This window comes from Heptranchias perlo, chromosome 6 (assembly GCF_035084215.1).
Source record: "Heptranchias perlo isolate sHepPer1 chromosome 6, sHepPer1.hap1, whole genome shotgun sequence".
Classification (NCBI taxonomy): domain Eukaryota; kingdom Metazoa; phylum Chordata; class Chondrichthyes; order Hexanchiformes; family Hexanchidae; genus Heptranchias; species Heptranchias perlo.
In genome coordinates, this window is record NC_090330.1 from 97,295,986 (window position 1) to 97,301,640 (window position 5,655).

Here is a 5,655-nt window from a genome sequence, read left to right on the forward strand (position 1 = left end):
GTTCTATGTAAATCTATGTAGTGTAACCTCATTTTATTCAGAATCGAGTACCTCAAGGCTTTACATTTTCTGATTCTTTCCTTCACTATCTCTCATGTTGAGTGACTATTTGTTGCAACAGACCTGCTGTTATCTCCCTCCACATGGGAACACAAGCTTTTCTCGATCTGCCACAGCAGAACAACAGGTGTGGGCAAGATGAATGTTGATGATTGTGACTACACATGTCTTACCTCTTTGGCGTCACTCTTTTGTCTCGCACAATCCTGGAAATGTGCTATCAGGAAATGCGTGACATCTGAAGGATCAAGGATGAGCTGAAATAAAAGAATTCAAGAGGTCAAAAGTGGGAAATTCCTCAGGTTTGATGTCACACACCCGCATTTTTCAACTGCATCCACCAGAAAATCATAAAATAAGATGGGAGCGGACAGGAGCTGATCTCTAGAGGATGCTAATATACCTGCAGCTAGTGCTGCACCATCCCAGGGTCAGCTCCTGTGATTGGGATGTTTCGTGCTCTTGTGTTAATCTCTGTGAGTGTGCAGAATGTACCTGATTTCAGGCCAGTGCTGGGTACATGAATAAAATGGGCAATGAAGGTATCAGTCAGTCACATAGGGCAATTGAAACCAAGAAGGAAGCTACTTACCTCAAGGAGCAAACTCCAGCACTTGTTATTCATCTTTGGGAGAGGTGGCAGGAGGTTTAGAACCTTTTGCTGAAACTTTTATCTCATATAGCTTTTTCCAATGAATGTTTGATCCTATGTCAGGTCAGTACCAGCAGAAGAGAAAAGAGCTGAAGAGTGATGGGTTCACCACACTCCACACATACGGTTCCATCCTGATTGTTGGCAGAATCTAACATAAAACCCCACAGACTTTTCGGCCAAAAGTCTAAAACTAAAAAAATCTAAATCTAAACAAAAATCTAAAATAAAAGACTTCTTCCCCAGGGATGGCAGAAGAATAATGGAAACAAATGGTGTCTGTACCTAAAAAGGGGTGAAATCTATTCCGCCCTAGTGTTTCATAGAGCAGCATAATACCAGAAATCTGTGGGTAGAAAGGGACATTGCTTGTGGGGAGGAACTTACAATTTGAAGCATCCCATATCCATGTTTATAACTTATAATTATATGTCAATTAGTTGTCCTCCTTATCATGTCAAATCAGCCATTTCCTTCAATTCCCTGCAGGCACCGGGAGGCCCTGCTGTGTCAACTTTCAGAGCTGCAAGAGCGCAGCAGTGGGTCCATCAGGGCGGTGCACCCATTGAAAACTGGGGTCAGGTTTGGTCACATAGGCAATAACTCAAGTGTTGGGAGTGGTGTTGAGATGGGCCAGGAGGTTGATCCCTTGTGTCAGAGGATTGTGTTTTGAGGGAAGGTCAGAGAGACTCAGGACCTTCAACCATGAAAGGAGGTGTGTATGATAGGAAGTGGAATAGAGTAGGATAGAATGGAGCACTGGCCTATGTTCAGTCACAATTGCAGGAAGTGTGTACAAATTGGTAGAAGGCAAGTTCACGACTAATGTGAGGAAGGAATTCTTCATGCACACATTGATTAAGGTGGGTTAGTGGAAGCACATGGTGGGAATATCCTTGCAGGTCTGCTTATCAACCACTGGAACTTGTGAGATTGGGACAATCCCTGAATGGTTTTGGATCGAGGCAGGGATATTACAACTTTCTCTGTGTTCTGAAACCAGTCTATTCCCTGTGGCAGGAAGGGGAGTCAGAGGCAATAAGTGGAGTGTCAGCATCATGGACATTAATGGGAAATAGCATCAAGGACAGGTTCAGTTCAGAGTAAAGCTCCCTCTACAATGTACCATTGAGAACACACAGGTCAAATGGAGGGTATAGTTCCTCATATCCCATTCCATCAAGCAATCCCTGGACAGATTTTGGATGGATTAGATATTAAATAAAGCCTCCTCTGCATTGTCATATAAAATACTCTCAGGTCAGATACAGGTTAGATAGAGTAGAGCCCCCTCTACACTTCCCCATTAAACACTCCCAGGTCAGGTATTGGCAAGGTTTATATACGAGTTAATCTCTGGTCAACTTGTCGCATCAAAGGCCGAGCCTTATGGCAGCTGTCAAAGAAGCTCCCAGTAGCTGGTTAGACTCTCACCTTGGCAAAATCCCTGACCGAAGAGATTCTCAGTAAAGTTCCTCACCTTTCCAATCATTATTGAAATTTCCCATTTTATTCTGTCTCCTACACTGGGGGGCTTGGTCCCACCAGATCCGCTCTGTGAACCCAGCTAGTGCGATGCTGATTCATATTAATTCTAGAATCTATAGCTGGAATATGGTGGGACTATTTTATGAGACTATGATTATATTTAATTTGAATATAAAGCAATTAATGACATTTGGTTGAATTACTTACTTTAATATTAGTTGATCTTTTCTTTCCTTTCCCCTATTTATAGGGACTAAACTCACTCACAGTGTCAGCTGTCACTCCAGCTCCTCCCGCAGTAACTCCCACTGATGGGGCGTAACCAGGGGCTAAACTTGTCTCCAGGTGACATCACAAAGCAGTCAGCAGCCAATCACAACAGCAGCCAGGAACTATGTCACAAAGCAGCCCGAGCCCCTCCCACTCGAGGTATTACAGGGTCACATGGCCAGGTGTGCAGTCTCACCGGGCACAAAAGTAGGTTATACAATCAGTTCTATCTCCGACCCCGCTCCCATGTACTTAGACTCCAGAATGGGAGCACCCCCTCCCAAAATTACCACTTACGAATTCTGCCTACTATTCGCATAATTTGAGGTCCCACTATTCAATGGCCCCCATGTCTACCTCTTGCTTCATACACCCCATAGTCTCCCTCTCTTTATATCAGGCAGTGTGTCTTGTTCTTGCTTTTGCAGTGAGAGGCAGTTTGAGGTAATGGTGTTGGGATGAGGCAGGTATATTACAATCTCCTCTGTGCTCTGGAACCCTATTCCCTGTAACAGGAAGGGATGTAAATGGCAATAAGTGGAGGGGTCCTCAGGGGTATCAAGAGGTGAGGCCATCGAAGCAGTAATTGGAGGGGGAATCATGGGCAATAATGAGGTAAAGCTCCATCTACACTGTCCCATCAAACATTCCCAGGACAGGTACAGCATGGGTTAGATACAGAGTAAAGCTCCATCTACATTGTCCCATCAAACATTCCCAGGACAGGTACAGCATGGGTTAGATACAGAGTAAAGCCCCATCTACACTGTCCCATCAAACACTCCCAGGTCAGGTACAGCACTGATTAGATGCAGTGTAAAGCTCTCTCTAAATCGGTTCACCAAGCACAGCCAACTCAGATACAGCATGTGTTCAATGCAGCGTACAGCTCCTCTGACACTATCCGATGAAGCACACCAGTTCAGGGACAGCATGGCATGAATACAGATTAAAAATCCCTCTACATATAAGTGTCAAGCACTCCCAGGTGAGGTATTAGCAAGATTTACATACGAGTTAAGCATCCTTCAAATTGCTGCTTCAAAGCCCAAGCCTAATGGCAGATGTTGAACAGCTCCCAGTATCAGGTTGGACTCTCACCTCGGCAAAATCCTGGACTGACGGGATTCTCAGTAAAGTTCCTCACCTTTCCAATCATTGTTGAAGCTTCCGTTTTATCGCGTCTTCTACACTGGGGGTCTTGGTCCCACCAGATCTGCTCTGTGAACCCAGCAATATTTCTCCAGTCCCAGTTACTCTGGTGATGATTTGACTTCTCTCTCTCCACTTTCCTGAGATATTACTCACTCCAAGAATCTTTTAATATAAAAATGAATAATATTAATTCTAGAATCTATAACTGAAATAGAGTGGGCATATTTTTGTGACTATGATTATATTTATTCTATTTAATTTGAACATAGAATCATAACAGCTGAGAAGGAGGCCATTCGGCCCATCGAGCCTATGCCGGCTCTATGTAAGTGCAATCCAATTAGTCCCATTTTCTCGCTCTTTCTCCGTAGCCCTTCAAATTTCTTCTCTTCAAATATTTCTCCAATTCCTTTTTGAAAGCCACGATTGAATCTGCATCCATCACCCTTTCAGGCAGAGCATTCCAGATCATAGCTATTCGCTGCGTAAAAAAGTTTTACCTTACGTCGCCTTTGGTTCTTTTGCCAATCACCTTAAATCTGTGTCCTCTGGTTCTCGACCCTTCCGCCAATGGGAATAGTTTCTCTTTATTTACTTTATCTAAACCCGTCATGATTTTGAATGATTTCAAATCTCCTCTCAATCTTTTCTGCTCTAAGGAGAACAACCCCAGCTTTTCCAGGCTATCCACGTAACTGAAGTCCCTCATCCCTGGAACCATTCTAGTAAATCTTTTCTGCACCGTCTCTCAGGCCTTCACATCCTTTCAGAATTGAACATTAAAAGCCAGTTGTGGCCGAACCAGTGTTTTATAAAGGTTCAACATAACTTCCTTGCTTTTGTATTCTATGCCTCTATTTATAAAGCCCAGGATCCCGTATGCTTATTTAACCGCTTTCTCAACCTGTCCTGCTACCTTCAAAGATTTGTGCACATATACCCCCAGGTCTCTCTGTTCCTGCACCCCTTTTAGAATTGTACCATTTAGTTTATATTGCCTCTCCTCGTATTTGCAATTAATGACATTTGGTTGAATTACTTACTTCCGAGTGGATGATCCATCTCGGCCTCCTCCCGATATCCTCACCGTCACAGAAACCAGTCTTCAGCCAATTCGATTCACTCCACGTGATATCAAGAAAAAGCTGAGTGCACTGGATACAGCAAAGGCTATGGGCCCCGACAACATCCCAGCTGCAGTGCTGAAGACTTGTGCTCCAGAACTAGCCGCGCCTCTAGCCAAGCTGTTCCAGTACAGCTACAACACTGGCATCTACCCGACAATTATTACTCACACCAGTTCAGGTACAGCATGGGATGAATGCTGAGTAAAAATCCTTCTACATATAAGCATCAAGCACCCCCAGGGTGAAGCATTGGCAAGATTTACATACGAGTTAAGTTCTGGTTAAATTGTTGCAACAAAGGCCAAGCCTTGTGGCAGATGTTGAGCAACTCCCAATGTCTGGTTAGACTCTCACCTCGGCAAAATGTTGGACTGATGAGCTCCATAATCCAGAGGGCATAGGCCAAAAGCATCTAAGCTGCCCGGGCATGAACCTGAGCAACCTGCCACTACTTCTGCTGCAGCCACCACGTAGAAGCGGTTGGAAGAGGAAGTCAACGGTTTTGTAATCACCATGTCCCCTTTCACCATCATCCCTCTCCTGGGCCATGAGCATATCACTCCTACCAGTTTGCTGGACAATAGCTTGGAGCAGATCTGTGATGCGTTTGAAGGCCACAGCTAAAGTGTCTGTCTGTCTGTTTAAGGCAGCAGAATGTACTTCACCAAGTCCGCACGTCCGTTGCCAGGGCCTGAGTGGACTCATTTATGAGCCGTGCCTAAAGCTCACTGGGGGGCTGCCATTCTCTCCATTGCAGACATTCCCACACTTACCTGTGCTGCCAAACCATTAGTGATGGAGTTAGACTCTTCCATTCTCTCCATTGTTGTGGTGAATGTACATGGCACGTTTTCCACTCCCTCACAAAGTTGCTCCTGTACCTCTATCATTCTCTTTTTCAAG

At 44.5% G+C, this 5,655-nt stretch overlaps 1 long non-coding RNA gene across 1 annotated transcript; it reads right to left on the minus strand.

The window, feature by feature from the left end:
• Nucleotides 1-242: 242 nt before the first annotated feature.
• Nucleotides 243-4,746, minus strand: LOC137322578 (uncharacterized). Its single transcript, XR_010963187.1, has 3 exons — nucleotides 4,669-4,746; nucleotides 3,618-3,787; nucleotides 243-317 (listed from the first exon to the last, which is right to left on the minus strand). It is a non-coding gene; the product is annotated as an uncharacterized lncRNA (long non-coding RNA).
• Nucleotides 4,747-5,655: the final 909 nt, after the last annotated feature.